This window comes from Lolium perenne, chromosome 1 (assembly GCF_019359855.2).
Source record: "Lolium perenne isolate Kyuss_39 chromosome 1, Kyuss_2.0, whole genome shotgun sequence".
NCBI classification, from domain to species: domain Eukaryota; kingdom Viridiplantae; phylum Streptophyta; class Magnoliopsida; order Poales; family Poaceae; genus Lolium; species Lolium perenne.
The window spans coordinates 138,737,295-138,757,594 of NC_067244.2; the positions used below are offsets into that span (position 1 = coordinate 138,737,295).

General features: G+C 42.3%; 1 long non-coding RNA gene across 1 annotated transcript; it reads left to right on the plus strand.

The window, feature by feature from the left end:
• Nucleotides 1-3,528: 3,528 nt before the first annotated feature.
• Nucleotides 3,529-8,980, plus strand: LOC139830529 (uncharacterized). Its single transcript, XR_011742851.1, has 2 exons — nt 3,529-8,190; nt 8,847-8,980. It is a non-coding gene; the product is annotated as an uncharacterized lncRNA (long non-coding RNA).
• Nucleotides 8,981-20,300: the final 11,320 nt, after the last annotated feature.

Below are 20,300 nucleotides of genomic sequence, written 5' to 3' on the forward strand. Positions count from 1 at the left end.
CTATAATTTCTGATGTTCCATGCTTGTTTTATGACAATACCTACATGTTTTGCTCACACTTTATGATGATTTTATGCGTTTTCCGGAACTAACCTATTGACGAGATGCCGAAGTGCCAGTTCCTGTTTTCTACTGTTTTTGGTTTTAGAAATCCTACAAAGGAAATATTATCGGAATTGGACGAAATCAACGCCCAGTACCTTATTTTTCCCGGAAGCTTCCAGAGCACCGAAGAGGGGCCAGAGGGGAGCCAGGGGCCCCACCCCACAAGGCGGCGCGGCCAAGGGGGGGGGGGCCTATGGTGTGGCTCCACCAGGACTCCTCCGAGGCTGCCCTTTGATAACCCACAAGTATAGGGGATCGCAACAGTCTTCGCGGGAAGTAAAACCCAATTTATTGAGTCGGCACAAGGGGAGACAAAGAATACTTGAAAGCCTTAACAGCGGAGTTGTCAAATCAGCTGCACCTGGAAACAGACTTGCTCGCAAGAGTTTATCAGTAGTAACAGTTTATAGCAGTAGCAGTGGTGAAATAACAGCAGCAGTGTAACAAAGACAACAGTAGTGATTATAGTAAACAGCAGGATTAAAATACTGTAGGCACAGGGATGGATGACGGGCGTTGCATGGATGAGAGAAACTCATGTAACAATCAAAGCAGGGCATTTGCAGATAATAATAAAACGGTGTCCAAGTACTAAGCAATCCATAGGCATGTGTTCCATATTTAGTCATACGTGCTCGCAATGAGAAACTTGCACAACATCTTTTGTCCTACCAGCCGGTGGCAGCCGGGCCTCTAGGGAATCTACTGGAAATTGAGGTACTCCTTTTAATAGAGTACCGGAGCAAAGCATTAACACTCCGTGAACACATGTGATCCTCACATCACTGCCTTCCCCTCCGGTTGTCCCAATTTCTGTCACTTTGGGGCCTCGGGTTCCGGACAGCGACATGTGTATACAACTTGCAGGTAAGATCATAAAACAATGAATATCATCATGAAACAATAACATGTTCAGATCTGAGATCATGGCACTCGGGCCCTAGTGACAAGCATTAAGCATAACAAGTTGCAACAATATCATCAAAGTACCAATTACGGACACTAGGCACTATGCCCTAACAATCTTATGCTATTATATGACCAATCTCATCCAATCCCTACCATCCCCTTCAGCCTACAGCGGGGGAATTACTCACACATGGATGGGGGAAACATGGCTGGTCGATGGAGAGGCGTCGGTGGTGATGATGGCGATGATCTCCTCCAATTCCCCGTCCCGGCGGAGTGCCAGAACGGAGTCTCTGGTCCCGAGACGGAGTTTCGCGACGGTGGCGGCGTACTGGATGGTTTCTGGCGACCTCGACTTCCCTCCTCGCGTTTTTAGATCGAAACCCTTAAGTAGTCTTGAGGGGGGCGTCAGAGGCTGGCCGAGGCGGCCACACGCTAGGGCGGCGCGCCCCACCTCCAGGTCGCGCCGGCCTAGTGTGTGGGGGGCCTGGGCTTCCCCCAGGCATGTCCTTCTGGCTCCGTGATTCTTCTGGAAAAATAGGCCCTTTGACATAAATTCCGGGGATTTTCTTGAAAGTTGAATTTCTGCACAAAAACGAGACACCAGGGAAATTCTGCTGAAAACAACGTTAGTCCGTGTTAGTTGTATCCAAAATACACAAATTAGAGGCAAAACAATAGCAAAAGTGTTCGGGAAAGTAGATATGTTTTGGACGTATCAACTCCCCCCAAGCTTAGCTTATTGCTTGTCCTCAAGCAATTCAGTTAACAACTGAGTGCGATAAAAGAACTTTCACGAACACATTTGTTCATATGATGTAAATATTCTCATGATATGGACAAGTACTTAGGAAATTCATAATAAGATACATGCAAATAAGATCATCTAATAGCTATGTCAATCATGGAAAGGTACCAACAAATTAATAATAAGCATCATGAATCATGTCTATCAGCAGGATTGCAATGTTCATAAAAGGATATGATAAAGTGGTATCTCGCTTGCCCGTATTTGTACAGCAAAACATAAATGCTCGGGCACCTCTGAAGTTCATTGAAAGACTAGAAGTAGAGATTGTCAAAGATAAAAGCATCAAAGTTATACCACAGTCAATCACATTTTGGGACAAGCATATTATACTAAGAATGACAGTTCTGCTCTCAAGAAAGTGCTCAAAGAAAGGATGGTGACTCAACATAAAAGTAAAAGATTGACCCTTCGCAGAGGGAAGCACGGATTAACATGCGCTAGAGCTTTTCATTTTTAAAACAGGAGTAAAAATATTTTGAGAGGTGTTTGTTGTTGTCAACGAATGGTAATGGGTGATACGTCCAAAACGTATCTACTTTCCCGAACACTTTTGCTATTGTTTTGCCTCTAATTTGTGTATTTTAGATACAACTAACACGGACTAACGCTGTTTTCAGCAGAATTGCCTTGGTGTCTCGTTTTTGTGCAGAAATTCAACTTTCAGGAAAATCCCCGGAATTTATGTCGAAGGGCCTATTTTTCCAGAAGAATCACGGAGCCAAAAGGGCAGACCTGGGGGAGGCCCAGGCCCCCCAGACAACAGGCCGGCGCGGCCTGGAGGGGGGGCGCGCCGCCCTAGCGTGTGGCCCCCTCGGCCAGCCTCTGACGCCCCCCTCTGTACTACTTAAGGGTTTCGATCTAAAAACGCGAGACGGGAAGTCGAAGTTGCCAGAAACCATCCAGTACGCCACCACCATCGCGAAACTCCGTCTCGGGACCAGAAACTCCGTTCTGGCACTCCGTCGGGACGGGGAATTGGAGGAGATCATCGCCATCATCACCACCGATGCCTCTCCATCGACCAGCAATGTTTCCCCATCCATGTGTGAGTAATTCCCCCGCTGTAGGCTGAAGGGGATGGTAGGGATTGGATGAGATTGGTCATGTAATAGCATAAGATTGTTAGGGCATAGTGCCTAGTGTCCGTAATTGGTACTTTGATGATATTGTTGCAACTTGTTATGCTTAATGCTTGTCACTAGGGCCCGAGTGCCATGATCTCAGATCTGAACATGTTATTGTTTCATGATGATATTCATTGTTTTATGATCTTACCTACAAGTTGTATACACATGTCGCTTTCCGGAACCCGAGGCCCCAAAGTGACAGAAATTGGGACAACCGGAGGGGAAGGCAGTGATGTGAGGATCACATGTGTTCACGGAGTGTTAATGCTTTGCTCCGGTACTCTATTAAAAGGAGTACCTTAATTTCCAGTAGATTCCCTAGAGGCCCGGCTGCCACCGGCTGGTAGGACAAAAGATGTTGTGCAAGTTTCTCATTGCGAGCACGTACGACTATATACGGAACACATGCCTATGGATTGTTTAGTACTTGGATACCGTTTTATTATTATCTGCAAATGCCCTGCTTCGATTGTTACATGAGTTTCTCTCATCCATGCAACGCCCGTCATCCATCCCTGTGCCTACAGTATTTTAATCCTGCTGTTTACTATAATCACTGCTGCTGTCTTTGTGATAACCCGAAATTTCTGGTTACTATTTAATTCACGTACCGCTAAAAATAATTTGCTGCTAATAACTTTTGTTTTTGGCTAATCTATAGATTTTAATTTGGAATTTAATATTTGTGCTTATAATAAAAATTGGAGTAGATCTTTTCTTGCATGAGAACTAGCTTGTAGTATTAATGCATATACGTATATAGCTGAAGTAGTGAAGATAGTTAGCAGAAATATCTACACTTAGAACCTGGAAGAAAGAATAGAAATGAAGTTTGCAATCCATGTCGGCAGTGCCTAGTCGGCCAAGACGTGCCTGGTTTTGAGCATGCCTGAGTCAGCTCCTACGTGCCAGGTAGAGATAGGATGTCAAGTAGTAGCATGACACGTATCAGGCTGGCTCAGATATTTATCTGGGATTGAACCGACGTAACCTTTCCTATAAATAGATGCTCCTGCCGGTGGACTGCACTTAGAGCTGGGCCTTATCAATTGAGCGAGCGTGAGATGCTACATGCAGAGAAGAAAACACATAGAGAAAGAGCTCTAGTTAGTTAGGGAGAGAGAGAGCGTGCGACATGAGTGTCCATCCATATTGAGTTTGAGATGGAGATGCTGCCGAAATGAAGACCCGAGCAGTATATGATCGAGTAGTATCTGCTAGTATCAGTTTATGTTGCCGCGGGGTTTCTTGTCGGAGGATTTTGATCTGTGATATTATTTGATAGAGCGGATTACCATCTTTTATTTAAGGCAAGCTGCTTTATACCCTCTTATATATTTTGTAAAGTAGGTTTTGCTGCTAAAATGCCTGATTTAGTATTTGATATGAGATATGAGATATTTGTGGGCTAATCCGCCGGTGTCATTATGCGGTGATGGATCCGCTGGAGCCACCGGTACGAATCGGGCATTAGCGCGAATATAGATAGAAAATGATCAACATGAGAGATACATGTTTTTATAAGATAAAACTTGGTGCTACGAAGGTAAACATATTGTACCGGTCACAGTTCAGGTATGGGACTGTCTGTGTTCTCCGCTGGGGACGGCCTCTGTTCGGGAACGTGTCGGTGATGGATCCGTAGGAGCGACCGGCATCAGTAGGTCAGAGTGTCCGGGTCTTAGCGGGTATAAGAACACTGCTTGACTAGCGCAACCTAGTCAAGACTGTCGATGTCGGAGTACCCCTCTGCAGAGTGTAAAAGTGTGAATTTCACCCCTGTGATTCCCGGGTAGGGAAACTTACTTTCATGTGTGGCACCATGCGTTTTAAATTGCCTAATACCTTAACCACATGTTGTTGTTTTACAAAAGTATTTCTATTTTACATTGTATATGATTGTGTATAATCGGTTTGCTGAGTATGACTTGTCGTACTCACCCCAGCTCCCCAATGTTTTTATCAGAGTTGCGCAGCAGAAGAGTTCGTCGATCGGAGAATAGGCTGGACCAGCGGGTGGGAAGCGATTAGAGAACCTAGTTGTAGTTCTGATGTAATTGTAAAGAAATCTTTAAAGATGTGTAGTTGAGCTTCTCGTGATCCACTGTGCTGGTTATCGCCTGCATTTTAGCCTTGCGCGAGTATAAGCCTCTCGGTTTATAGGCGCGCGGCGGCTGTCTCGTCCAGGCCCGGTCTCGGGGCGTGACAGTTAAAGTGGTATCAGAGCTCTAGGTTTAAGATATGCGGGAGGAAAATGGGTAGATCGTAGATTTTCTTAACATACCGTCGGTAGAAATATTATCTTGCAAGTAAATTAAATTGATTTTGCTTGTTGTTTGATTTCTAGATTGCCCTGACCAAACTAGTTTTATTTATTATATGCATAGTAAACTTTTGCACGAGTTGATTATTGTTGTGACCTTTGTCGTTTGCTTTTGATTGCATGATCAAATTTGTGGTTAGTTTAAAAGAAAAGTGTAAGTTTGTTTGTGTTTTGAATTTCGGGGACGAAATTCTTATAAGGTTGGGAGGATGTGATAACCCGAAATTTCTGGTTACTATTTAATTCACGTACCGCTAAAAATAATTTGCTGCTAATAACTTTTGTTTTTGGCTAATCTATAGATTTTAATTTGGAATTTAATATTTGTGCTTATAATAAAAATTGGAGTAGATCTTTTCTTGCATGAGAACTAGCTTGTAGTATTAATGCATATACGTATATAGCTGAAGTAGTGAAGATAGTTAGCAGAAATATCTACACTTAGAACCTGGAAGAAAGAATAGAAATGAAGTTTGCAATCCATGTCGGCAGTGCCTAGTCGGCCAAGACGTGCCTGGTTTTGAGCATGCCTGAGTCAGCTCCTACGTGCCAGGTAGAGATAGGATGTCAAGTAGTAGCATGACACGTATCAGGCTGGCTCAGATATTTATCTGGGATTGAACCGACGTAACCTTTCCTATAAATAGATGCTCCTGCCGGTGGACTGCACTTAGAGCTGGGCCTTATCAATTGAGCGAGCGTGAGATGCTACATGCAGAGAAGAAAACACATAGAGAAAGAGCTCTAGTTAGTTAGAGAGAGAGAGAGCGTGCGACATGAGTGTCCATCCATATTGAGTTTGAGATGGAGATGCTGCCGAAATGAAGACCCGAGCAGTATATGATCGAGTAGTATCTGCTAGTATCAGTTTATGTTGCCGCGGGGTTTCTTGTCGGAGGATTTTGATCTGTGATATTATTTGATAGAGCGGATTACCATCTTTTATTTAAGGCAAGCTGCTTTATACCCTCTTATATATTTTGTAAAGTAGGTTTTGCTGCTAAAATGCCTGATTTAGTATTTGATATGAGATATGAGATATTTGTGGGCTAATCCGCCGGTGTCGTTATGCGGTGATGGATCCGCTGGAGCCACCGGTACGAATCGGGCATTAGCGCGAATATCGATAGAAAATGATCAACATGAGAGATACATGTTTTTATAAGATAAAACTTGGTGCTACGAAGGTAAACATATTGTACCGGTCACAGTTCAGGTATGGGACTGTCTGTGTTCTCCGCTGGGGACGGCCTCTGTTCGGGAACGTGTCGGTGATGGATCCGTAGGAGCGACCGGCATCAGTAGGTCAGAGTGTCCGGGTCTTAGCGGGTATAAGAACACTGCTTGACTAGCGCAACCTAGTCAAGACTGTCGATGTCGGAGTACCCCTCTGCAGAGTGTAAAAGTGTGAATTTCACCCCTGTGATTCCCGGGTAGGGAAACTTACTTTCATGTGTGGCACCATGCGTTTTAAATTGCCTAATACCTTAACCACATGTTGTTGTTTTACAAAAGTATTTCTATTTTACATTGTATATGATTGTGTATAATCGGTTTGCTGAGTATGACTTGTCGTACTCACCCCAGCTCCCCAATGTTTTTATCAGAGTTGCGCAGCAGAAGAGTTCGTCGATCGGAGAATAGGCTGGACCAGCGGGTGGGAAGCGATTAGAGAACCTAGTTGTAATTCTGATGTAATTGTAAAGAAATCTTTAAAGATGTGTAGTTGAGCTTCTCGTGATCCACTGTGCTGGTTATCGCCTGCATTTTAGCCTTGCGCGAGTATAAGCCTCTCGGTTTATAGGCGCGCGGCGGCTGTCTCGTCCAGGCCCGGTCTCGGGGCGTGACAGTTAAAGTGGTATCAGAGCTCTAGGTTTAAGATATGCGGGAGGAAAATGGGTAGATCGTAGATTTTCTTAACATACCGTCGGTAGAAATATTATCTTGCAAGTAAATTAAATTGATTTTGCTTGTTGTTTGATTTCTAGATTGCCCTGACCAAACTAGTTTTATTTATTATATGCATAGTAAACTTTTGCACGAGTTGATTATTGTTGTGACCTTTGTCGTTTGCTTTTGATTGCATGATCAAATTTGTGGTTAGTTTAAAAGAAAAGTGTAAGTTTGTTTGTGTTTTGAATTTCGGGGACGAAATTCTTATAAGGTTGGGAGGATGTGATAACCCGAAATTTCTGGTTACTATTTAATTCACGTACCGCTAAAAATAATTTGCTGCTAATAACTTTTGTTTTTGGCTAATCTATAGATTTTAATTTGGAATTTAATATTTGTGCTTATAATAAAAATTGGAGTAGATCTTTTCTTGCATGAGAACTAGCTTGTAGTATTAATGCATATACGTATATAGCTGAAGTAGTGAAGATAGTTAGCAGAAATATCTACACTTAGAACCTGGAAGAAAGAATAGAAATGAAGTTTGCAATCCATGTCGGCAGTGCCTAGTCGGCCAAGACGTGCCTGGTTTTGAGCATGCCTGAGTCAGCTCCTACGTGCCAGGTAGAGATAGGATGTCAAGTAGTAGCATGACACGTATCAGGCTGGCTCAGATATTTATCTGGGATTGAACCGACGTAACCTTTCCTATAAATAGATGCTCCTGCCGGTGGACTGCACTTAGAGCTGGGCCTTATCAATTGAGCGAGCGTGAGATGCTACATGCAGAGAAGAAAACACATAGAGAAAGAGCTCTAGTTAGTTAGAGAGAGAGAGAGCGTGCGACATGAGTGTCCATCCATATTGAGTTTGAGATAGAGATGCTGCCGAAATGAAGACCCGAGCAGTATATGATCGAGTAGTATCTGCTAGTATCAGTTTATGTTGCCGCGGGGTTTCTTGTCGGAGGATTTTGATCTGTGATATTATTTGATAGAGCGGATTACCATCTTTTATTTAAGGCAAGCTGCTTTATACCCTCTTATATATTTTGTAAAGTAGGTTTTGCTGCTAAAATGCCTGATTTAGTATTTGATATGAGATATGAGATATTTGTGGGCTAATCCGCCGGTGTCGTTATGCGGTGATGGATCCGCTGGAGCCACCGGTACGAATCGGGCATTAGCGCGAATATCGATAGAAAATGATCAACATGAGAGATACATGTTTTTATAAGATAAAACTTGGTGCTACGAAGGTAAACATATTGTACCGGTCACAGTTCAGGTATGGGACTGTCTGTGTTCTCCGCTGGGGACGGCCTCTGTTCGGGAACGTGTCGGTGATGGATCCGTAGGAGCGACCGGCATCAGTAGGTCAGAGTGTCCGGGTCTTAGCGGGTATAAGAACACTGCTTGACTAGCGCAACCTAGTCAAGACTGTCGATGTCGGAGTACCCCTCTGCAGAGTGTAAAAGTGTGAATTTCACCCCTGTGATTCCCGGGTAGGGAAACTTACTTTCATGTGTGGCACCATGCGTTTTAAATTGCCTAATACCTTAACCACATGTTGTTGTTTTACAAAAGTATTTCTATTTTACATTGTATATGATTGTGTATAATCGGTTTGCTGAGTATGACTTGTCGTACTCACCCCAGCTCCCCAATGTTTTTATCAGAGTTGCGCAACAGAAGAGTTCGTCGATCGGAGAATAGGCTGGACCAGCGGGTGGGAAGCGATTAGAGAACCTAGTTGTAATTCTGATGTAATTGTAAAGAAATCTGTAAAGATGTGTAGTTGAGCTTCTCGTGATCCACTGTGCTGGTTATCGCCTGCATTTTAGCCTTGCGCGAGTATAAGCCTCTCGGTTTATAGGCGCGCGGCGGCTGTCTCGTCCAGGCCCGGTCTCGGGGCGTGACAGTCTTTGTTCCACTGCTGCTGTTAATTCACTTCTGCTACTGCTATAAAACGGTTACTACTGATAAACTCTTGCGAGCAAGTCTGTTTCCAGGTGCAGCTGAATTGACAACTCCGCTGTTAAGGCTTTCAAGTATTCTTTGTCTCCCCTTGTGTCGAATCAATAAATTGGGTTTTACTTCCCGCGAAGACTGTTGCGATCCCCTATACTTGTGGGTCATCAATGGGTACACCAACTACCTCGCCAACCAGACTTTCAAGAGCGGCTCCCATGAAGGACGTTATTTCTACCAGCAAGGTAGATCATCCCTCTTCTCTTTTGTTTACACACGTACTTTAGTTTTATTATGGGTGACACTCCCCCAACCTTTGCTTACACAAGCCATGGCTAACCGAATCCTCGGGTGCCTTCCATCAATCTCATACCATGGAGGAGTGTCTATTTGCAAAATTAAGTTGCTTACTGACGAATCAGGGCAAAACATGTGAAGAGAATTATTAATGAAGTTATTAATTGGGGCTGGGCACCCCGTTGCCGGCTCTTATTATGAAAGTCTTTCAAAAGTAAATGATAAGGTTGAAAGATAAACACCACATACTTTCTCATGAGCTATAAAACATTAACACAAATTGAGAAGCATTTTGAAGGTTTAAAGGTAGCGCATGAGAATTTACTTGGAATGGTTTGAAATGCCATGCATAGGTATTTATGGTGGACACTTTGGAATAACCTGATTTTCGGGGGTTTGGAAGCACGAGCAGCGTTCCCGCTCAGTACAAGTGAAGGCTAGCAATAGACTGGGGAGCGACAATCAAGAGAGCAGTAACTGTCATAATCATGCTTGCGGCAAAATAAATTAACGGAGGCATAAAAGTGATACAAGAACTCTGAGGCAAAGTAAATCATCGAGGCTTAATTGACTTTTGTTCAGTCATATGCATGCGTGTGCATGTGCCAAGTCGATTCAAATGAATTATTCAGAGGAGGATACCACAATGTCATACCTATTTATGAATAAAACAATGCAAGCAAACATCCATGACATGCTACTCATATTAATGAACTGGAGCTAAACATGAGAGATCATGAACTACTAGACTTTCTTAAATGACATATACCTCACATGAACCAACTAAGCATGCTCACATGGATGAGTATATGTACAAAAATGAAACAAATAGAGTTCATACCAGCCTCTCACCACAGTCGAATTGTCGTAGATCGTCATTATTATCTTTCACTTGTGTAGCTTGAATAATATGAAATGAAAACCGCGCTCCAGCCACCGAAGACCATTGAACTCCAAAATGAACTTTACAAAACCAAAGAACAACAGCAAATATTTTTGGTGTTTTCGAATTGGAAACAAGAACAAAAGGAAACAAGCAAACAAAGCAAAATCTTTTTAGATTTTCTTATAGCAAACCAACGATAGCAAACAAAGCAAAATAAAAGCAAGAAACCAAAATAAGCAAATGGTGAATAGAAACAACAGAAATATTTTTGGTCTTTTTGTGTTTTAGGAAAGAAACAAAGCAAAAACAAGAAAATGAAAACTAAAAGAGTCACATAAACACAAAGCAGCAGGAATTCGTCAAACTTGACAGCAGTATAGTAATTGATTTTTAAGAAAATCTTACGCTGCTCATCTCGAAAAGTGTTCAACTAATGAAAGTTAGATAACAACCTGGGGAATATGCACGAAAATTGTCTTTGCAAAATAACGCTCTGGCTGTTTTTGAGAATTTTTTTGGTATCAGTCCAGAATCTGTTTTCAGGCAGCACCTTCCCAAATATCATCTCCCTCTTATTAGAAAACCACTTAAAGAAGCTAAACAAGTATCTACAAGTATCCAGCAACTATAATATGCAAAGAATGAGTGATGCCGGTATACCTCCTCCCAATCTTAGGCTTCTGGCCTAAGTGGAGATCAATCCCATGGTGCCCATGAAGTAGCACCTCCGTAGTACGACGAAGATGGATCCTGCTCCAGGTATGTGCTGGAAGAAGCACCAGGATACGTGACGGTGTAGTCGTAGGAGGGCTCGGCGTCCTCGGAGTCATGCTGCTGGTGGAAGCCATGTATCTTCAGTTTCTCATTCACCTCCTCCTTAGAGCGCGACCACGGTTTCCTGTGAATAGTGAACAAATCTGGCTGCAGCAAAGGGATTTCCCTCTCATCCCCGTCAGTAAACAACATTCTATAGACCATATTAACTAAACTAGAGTCAGTTGTAACAAATTGATGACTCTTCATAGCAGCAATATCAAGCCTTATAGGAGTTAATTTCACATCAGTAGGGTCAAGGGGAAGATCTAGATATACCAAAATGCGCGATGCAATAATTCCTCCAAAAATAGGCCCCCTGTTAGACAAAGGGCGAGCAACAAGAGCACCAAGATGATAAGGTGTTTCTCCAGTAAGTGCAGCAATTAAGAAAGCAAGATGATAACTAGAAATATTGCTAGTGTTCTCCCTACCAAGAATGCTAGTAGCAAGGTAATAAGCAAAATATCTAATGGCAGGGAGTTGAATGTTTCTTATCTTGCCACGCTGAATGGTGCGGCAATCATCATTGGTGATATCTCGATAGAGCTCCAACAAAGCCTTTGGATTGTCCTCGATCTTCTTTGCTGTACCTACAGGGGCAATATCCAATGCAGTACAAAAATCCTTCAACTTCATAGTAATAGGATTACCATAAATCTTGAATGCAACTGTTGGGTGATAGTGCTTGTTGTTGAACTGAAAGCTCTCAACAAAGATTTTGGTTAGCATGTGGTATTGCTCCTTCCCATCTTCCATATAGGCGGTTAAGCCCGCATTACCGACGAGGACCAAGAAATCATGCAGCAACTCTGCATTACTCAAAAAGTTAAAACATGGAAAAGATGAAGCGTTAGGGACTCCATTGTCCTCTTCGGCTTCGAAGCTCGGCGCGATGACGTCCTCATTATAGGATCGCCTGAATCGGGTGGCGGTCCTAGAGGGCCTTCCCGTGCTTGTCGTCTCTCTCTCAAACACTTCTCCAAAGTTATAATTATCCATCTTCCTTTTCTAAAATTTTTCAACAAACATTATAAAATTTGATTTGGTGACATGTAATTGAGGGAAACTACTATAGGAACTTGCTAGAGTACTAATAATGCATCAAAACTAGTTTTTACAACTTAGAACAAGCATGCAAGCTCACTAAACATGTTACCTACAACAGCAAAATATTCAAGATATACTCAACCAAACAAAATTCTACTTGGATAATCGGAGGAGTCACATACCGGAGAGCAAATGTGCCAAATTTCAGACATAAATCTGGGCTGAGCAAAGAGATCGAGAAATCTTGAGCTCTTGAGCAGAAACGCGAGTGAGAGAAAGCTGGTGCGAGTTTTTTCGGGAGATATAAGAGAATGGGAGAAAGAGATGAAGTAGTGGGGCAAGGAGGGGCCCACACACCAGGGTGGCGCGCCCCCCTTGCTGGCCTCGCCGGCCTGTGGGGTGCCACCCTGGGGTGCCCCACTGGTCATCCCCAGGTGCTCCCAGGTGCCTCGTCGAAAAATAAGACCAACGGTATAATTTTTGTAAATTTTTGAAAACTTTGAAAAATGCACATTTCTGGGTATTAAATTTATTATTACTGGGCAGAAAAAGATTTTGAAATCTCTAATTGACTAAAGAACTTTGCAAATCAAAAAGTGCTACAGCAAGTAGAACAAGTGGAGGAAGAAAGAAATGTTGTTTAGCTCCTCTATGCATATAAAAAGTATTTGTTAACAAGGTTGATCAAGTCTTGCCACCAAATAAATTTTACATAGCATAAGAAGAAATAAACCTCAAATCAATCATGTTACCTTGAATTGTATTGATATGGATCCAATCATAATATTTTGGTATCCTTCTTTAGGCTCATATATAGGACAATCAATAGTTCCCACTTTGATAGTTCTCACATTAGAAATTGTATTAACTCCACATACTTTATCAATCCTCTTGGGGAAATAAACGGTATGCTCCTTGTCATCGACATTGAAAGTAACTTTTCCTTTATTGCAATCAATAACAGCCCATGCGGTGTTAAGAAAAGGTCTCCCAAGAATAATATACATATTATCATCTTCAGGCATTTCCAACACAACAAAATAAGTTAATATCAAGCAGTTATTAGTAACTTGAACAGGAACATCCTCACATATACCAACAGGAATAGCAGTAGATTTATCAGCCATTTGCAAAGATATATCAGTTGGTATCAACTTATCTAAATAAAGTCTCTTATAAAGAGAAAAAGGCATAACACTAACACCCGCTCCCAAATCACATAGAGCAGTTCTAACATAATTATTCTTGATAGAACAAGGAATGGTTGGTATACCTGGGTCGCCCAACTTCTTTGGAACTTTGCCATTGAAAGAGTAATTAGCAAGCATAGTGGAAATCTCCTCATTAGGAATTTTCCTTTTGTTAGAGACAATATCTTTCATGTACTTTGAATAAGGAGGCAATTTAATAGCATCAGTCAAAGGGATTTGCAAGAATAAAGGTTTCATCCAATCGCAAAATTTATTATAATGTTCTTCTTCCTTTGATTTTAGTTTCTTAGCAGGAAAAGGCATTTGCTTTTGAACCCAAGGTTCTCTTTCATTACCATGTTTCTTAGCAATAAATTCTTCTCTAGTATACTTTTTATTTTTAGCATGCTTTTCAGGTTCATCTTCAATCTCTTCTTTATCAGAAGCATCATTCTTATCACTATCCTTATCATGTTCATTACCACTTTCAGTTTCAACATCAGAAATAGAAATACTATTAGGATCATTAACAGGTTCAGAGGATTCTACAACAGTTTTATGTTTCTTCTTCTTTTTCTTAGAAGGAGTACTAGGTTCAATTCGTTGAGAATCTTGTTCAACTCTTTTGGGATGCCCCCCAGGATATAGAGGATCCTGAGTGGAAACATCGCCTCTAGTTGTTACTTCATAAGCATGTTTCTCTTTAGAACTATTTTTTAACAAGTCATTTTGCACTTTAGTGAGTTGATCAATTTGAGTTTGAACCATATGAAAATGTTTAGAAAGCATCTTAACATCATTGGAGGTTCTCTCCACAATATCATGCAAATTACTAATAGCTTGAGAATTTTCCATTAAATGATTCTCTACCCTCATATTAAAATTTTCTTGCTTAAGAATATAATTATCAAACTCATCTAAGCATTGAGAAGGAGGTTTTGAATACAGAATATCTTCCCTAGTAAAGCGTTGAAGAGAGTTTACCTCAATCATGGATGAAGGGGGGATTATCTTACATAAATCTTCTATGGGAGGTAAATTCTTCACATCTTCAGATTTAATACCTTTCTCCTTAAGAGATTTCTTGGCTTCCCTCGTATCTTCATCATTTAATTTAATTAAACCCCTCCTCTTCAATATTGGCGTCGGGGTTGGTTCCGGTGTAGTCCAATCATCATGATTCCGGCCTATTTTAGCCAATAATTCTTCAGCTTCGTCTGGAGTTCTTTTCCTGAAAACACAACCAGCACAACTATCCAAATATGCTCTAGACTCAACGGTTAGTCCACTATAAAATATATCAAGTAAATCATGCTTTTCCAAATCATGTCCAGGTCGAGCTCTGATAAGAGAGCAAAATCTTGCCCAAGCTTCAGGCAGTTTCTCTCCATCTTCCTGGCCAAAGTTATAAATTTTCTGCAAAGCAGCATGTTGAGCACTAGCAGGAAAGTATTTCCGAAAGAAAACATTAAGCAAACAACTTGGACTATCAATAGAACCAGGAGGCAGACTATTATACCAAGTTTTAGCATTATCCTTTAATGAGAAAGGAAAAATTTTAGCAACAAAATAAGTACGCATCTTGACATCATCAGAAAATAAACTACTCAAAGTAGAAAGTTCATTCATGTGTTCTACATCACTTTCTTTTTTAGTGCCACAAAAGGGTGTTTTCTCAACAATAGCTATATGAGATAGATCAAGAGAAAAATCATAATATTTATCCTTAATGCTTATAGGAGATGTGGCAAATTTAGGATCAGGAGATAGCTTATATCTAACAGTATGTTGTGCAAGCAACTTTTTAATTTTTCTTGCATCAGTAGTAGCATTGCATTTATCAATAAAATCATCATCAAGTTCCACATAATCCTCATCAGGATCATCACTAGAGTATTCAACAGACTCAGGTGAATTAACAGGTGTAGCAGCATTTTCATTAGGAGTTTCAGTATTTTCAATTTGTCTAGACCTAGCAATTGTAGCATCTAGAAAAGATCCCAATGAACCACTATCATCAAGACAGCAGAAACATTATCAATATTATAAGAATTTTCAGATTCAGCAGAAGTACCAGCAAGTGAAGCTTGTGGTGGTGAAACAAGTTGACTTATCACAGATGGTGAATCAAGAGCAGCTGAGGTACTCAGAGTTGTACCTTTTCTTGTAGTGGGTGGTAATATGGCGACTTTAGGATCGCGAGATTTACCCATGATGGAGAATTGCAGCGAACAATATCAATCCAAGTGAACTTCCAAATAAAGCTATGCTCTCCGGCAACGGCGCCAAAAAATAGTCTTGATAACCCACAAGTATAGGGGATCGCAACAGTCTTCGCGGGAAGTAAAATCCAATTTATTGATTCGACACAAGGGGAGACAAAGAATACTTGAAAGCCTTAACAGCGGAGTTGTCAATTCAGCTGCACCTGGAAACATACTTGCTCGCAAGAGTTTATCAGTAGTAACAGTTTATAGCAGTAGCAGTGGTGAAATAACAGCAGCAGTGTAACAAAGACAGCAGTAGTGATTATAGTAAGCAACAGGATTAAAATATTGTAGGCACAGGGATGGATGACGGGCGTTGCATGGATGAGAGAAACTCATGTAACAATCAAAGCAGGGCATTTGCAGATAATAATAAAACGGTGTCCAAGTACTAAGCAATCCATAGGCATGTGTTCCATATTTAGTCGTACGTGCTCGCAATGAAAAACTTGCACAACATCTTTTGTCCTACCAGCCGGTGGCAGCCGGGCCTCTAGGGAATCTACTGGAAATTAAGGTACTCCTTTTAATAGAGTACCGAAGCAAAGCATTAACACTCCGTCAACACATGTGATCCTCACATCACTGCCTTCCCCTCCGGTTGTCCCAATTTCTGTCACTTTGGGGCCTCGGGTTCCGGACAGCGACATGTGTATACAACTTGCAGGTAAGATCATAGAACAACGAATATCATCATGAAACAATAACATGTTCAGATCTGAGATCATGGCACTCGGGCCCTAGTGACAAGCATTAAGCATAACAAGTTGCAACAATATCATCAAAGTACCAATTACGGACACTAGGCACTATGCCCTAACAATCTTATGCTATTACATGACCAATCTCATCCAATCCCTACCATCCCCTTCAGCCTACAGCGGGGGAATTACTCACACATGGATGGGGGAAACATGGCTGGTCGATGGAGAGGCGTCGGTGGTGATGATGGCGATGATCTCCTCCAATTCCCCGTCCCGGCGGAGTGCCAGAACGGAGTTTCTGGTCCCGAGATAGAGTTTCGCGACGGTGGCGGCGTACTGGATGGTTTCTGGCGACCTCGACTTCCCTCCTCGCGTTTTTAGATCGAACCCCTTAAGTAGTCCAGAGGGGGGCGTCAGAGGCTGGCCGAGGCGGCCACACGCTAGGGCGGCGCGCCCCCCCTCCAGGCCGCGCCGGCCTAGTGTGTGGGGGGCCTGGGCCTCCCCCAGGCCTGCCCTTCTGGCTCCGTGATTCTTCTGGAAAAATAGGCCTTTTGACATAAATTCTGGGGATTTTCCTGAAAGTTGAATTTCTGCACAAAAACGAGACACCAGGGCAATTATGCTGAAAACAGCGTTAGTCCGTGTTAGTTGTATCCAAAATACACAAATTAGAGGCAAAACAATAGCAAAAGTGTTCGGGAAAGTATATACGTTTTGGACGTATCACCCTTCCGCCTATTTAAAGCCTCTGTCGCGAAAACCCTAGACGAATAAGCCACGATACGGAAAACCTTCCAGAGCCGCCGCCATCGCGAAGCCAAGATTCGGGGGACAGAAGTCTCTGTTCCGGCACGCCGCCGGGACGAGGAAGTGCCCCCGGGAGGCATCTCCATCGACACCACCGCCATCTTCATCGCCGCTGCTGTCTCCTATGATGAGGAGGGAGTAGTTCTCTCTCGAGGCTAAGGGCTGTACCGGTAAGTATGTGTTTAATCTCTCTCCCATGTACTTCAATACAATTATCTCATGAGCTGCCTTACATGATTGAGATTCATATGATGAGCTTTGTATCACTATTAATCTATGTGCTACTCTAGTGATGTTATTAAAGTACTCTATTCCTCCTCCATGATGTAATGGTGACAGTGTGTGCATCATGTAGTACTTGGCATAGGTTATGATTGTAATCTCTTGTAGATTATGAAGTTAACTATTACTATGATAGTATTGATGCGATCTATTCCCCTTTCATAGCCTGATGGTGATAGTGTGCATGCTATGTTAGTACTCGGTATAATTGCAATGGTCTATTATGCACTCTAAGATTACTTAAATATGAACACCGAATGTTGTGGCGCTTGTTAACTCCGGCTTGAGGGAGCTCTTGTAGCCCTACACAATGAATGGTGTTTGTCATCCAACAAGAGAGTGTAGAGAAAGTAGCATTTATCTATTCAGTTATGTGATCAATGTTGAGAGTGTCCACTAGTGAAAGTATGATCCCTAGGCCTTGTTTCCAAGCATCGAATCACCGTTTACATATTGTTCCACTGCATGTTTACTCGCTGCCATATTTATTTCAGATTGTTATTACCACTCATATTCATCTATATCACTTGTATTTCACTATCTCTTCGCCGAACTAGTGCACCTATACATCTGACAAGTGTATTAGGTGTGTTGGGGACACAAGAGACTTCTTGTATCGTGATTGCAGAGTTGCTTGAGAGGGATATCTTTGACCTCTTCCTCCCTGAGTTCGATAAACCTTGGGTGATTCACTTAAGGGAAATTTGCTGCTGTTCTACAAACCTCTGCTCTTGGAGGCCCAACACTGTTGATACGTCTCCGACGTATCGATAATTTCTTATGTTCCATGCCACATTAATGATGTTATCTACATGTTTTATGCACACTTTATGTCATAATTCGTGCATTTTCTGGAACTAACCTATTAACAAGATGCCGAAGTGCCAGTTCCTGTTTTCTGCTGTTTTTGGTTTCAGAAATCCTAGTAACGAAATATTCTCGGAATCGGACGAAATCAACGCCAAAGATCTTAGAATCCCCGGAAGCATCCAGAACACACGAGAGGGACCAGAGGGGGGGCACAGGCCCACCACACCATACCCTGGCGCGGCCTAGGGGGGGCCCGCGCCCCCCTATGGTTTGGCCAGCCCTTCGACCCTCCTGCGCCGCCTCTTCGCCTATATAAAGCCCCTGGATCGAAAACCCTATCACGTTCGACGAAACCCACAGAAACCTTCCAGAGCCGCCGCCATCGCGACGCCAAGATCTGGGGGACAGGAGTCTCTGTTCCGGCACGCTGCCGGAGCGGGGAAGTGCCCCCGGAAGGCTTCTCCATCGACACCGGAGCCATCTCCACCGCCGTCTTCACCGCCATCTTCACCGCCATCGCTGCTTCCATGATGAGGAGGGAGTAATCCACCTCCGAGGCTGAGGGCTCCGCTGTAGCTATGTGGTTCATCTCTCTCCCATGTACCTCAATACAATAATCTCATGAGCTGCTTTACATGATTGAGATTCATATGAGTTTGTATCACAATTTATCTATGTGCTACTCTAGCAAAGTTATTAAAGTAGTTCTATTCCTCCTGCACGTGTGTAAAGGTGACAATGTGTGCACCGTGTTAGTACTTGGTTTATGCTATGATCATGATCTCTTGTAGATTGCGAAGTTAACTATTGCTATGATAATATTTATGTGATCTATTCCTCCTACATATGCATGAAGGTGACAGTGTGCATGCTATGTTAGTACTTGGTTTAGTCTGTTGATCTATCTTACACTATAAGGTTACTTAAATATGAGCATTATTGTGGAGCTTGTTAACTCCGGCATTGAGGGTTCGTGTAATCCTACGCAATGTGTTCATCATCCAACAAAAGTGTAGAGTATGCATTTATCTATTCTGTTATGTGATCAATGTTGAGAGTGTCCACTAGTGAAAGTGTAATCCCTAGGCCTTGTTCCTAAATACAGCTGCGTTACTACTGCTTGTTTACTGTTTTACTGCGTTACTACTGCTGCAATACTACCACCATCAACTACACGCCAGCAAGCTATTTTCTGGCACCGTTGCTACTGCTCATATATATTCATACCACCTGTATTTCACTATCTCTTCGCCGAACTAGTGCACCTATTAGGTGTGTTGGGGACACAAGAGACTTCTTGCTTTGTGGTTGCAGGGTTGCATGAGAGGGATATCTTTGACCTCTTCCTCCCTGAGTTCGATAAACCTTGGGTGATCCACTTAAGGGAAAACTTGCTGCTGTTCTACAAACCTCTGCTCTTGGAGGCCCAACACTGTCTACAGGAAAGGAGGGGGAACGTAGACAACAAGCACTTTTCTGGCGCCGTTGCCGGGGAACTGAAGAAAAGCTACACCACAGAGAATTGCCTCCCACGGCAACAGCTCTTTTTCTGGCGCCGTTGCCGGGGAGGAAAGGTAAAAGGTACTCACACTCCGGACCTCGGCTACTAAGCTATTTTCCGCCATTGTAAGTACTCGAAGCTATTTCCTTTAGATCCTGCAATTGCATCTTTTTGTTTCTTGTTTACACTAGTAAGGCATAATGGACAACATCTGTGAGCTTTTTATTCTATTTCCTGAGTCAAGACATGAATGGTTTAATGCAAAAATTAAAAAACCCATGGAATCTTATTTGCATGCTAGTAGCAATGATATTAGTATGAACGCTTTGAACACCATTGTTGCTAATGATATGGAAAATTCTAAGCTTGGGGAAGCTGGCTTTGATGAGCATGATATTTTTAGTCCCCCAAGCATTGAGGAGAAAATTTTCTTTGATGATACTTTGCCTCCTATTTATGATGATTATAATGATATTGGTCTTTTAGTGCCACCTACTATGGAGAGTAAATTTTGTTGTGATTATACTATGCCTCCAACACTTGATGAGAATAATA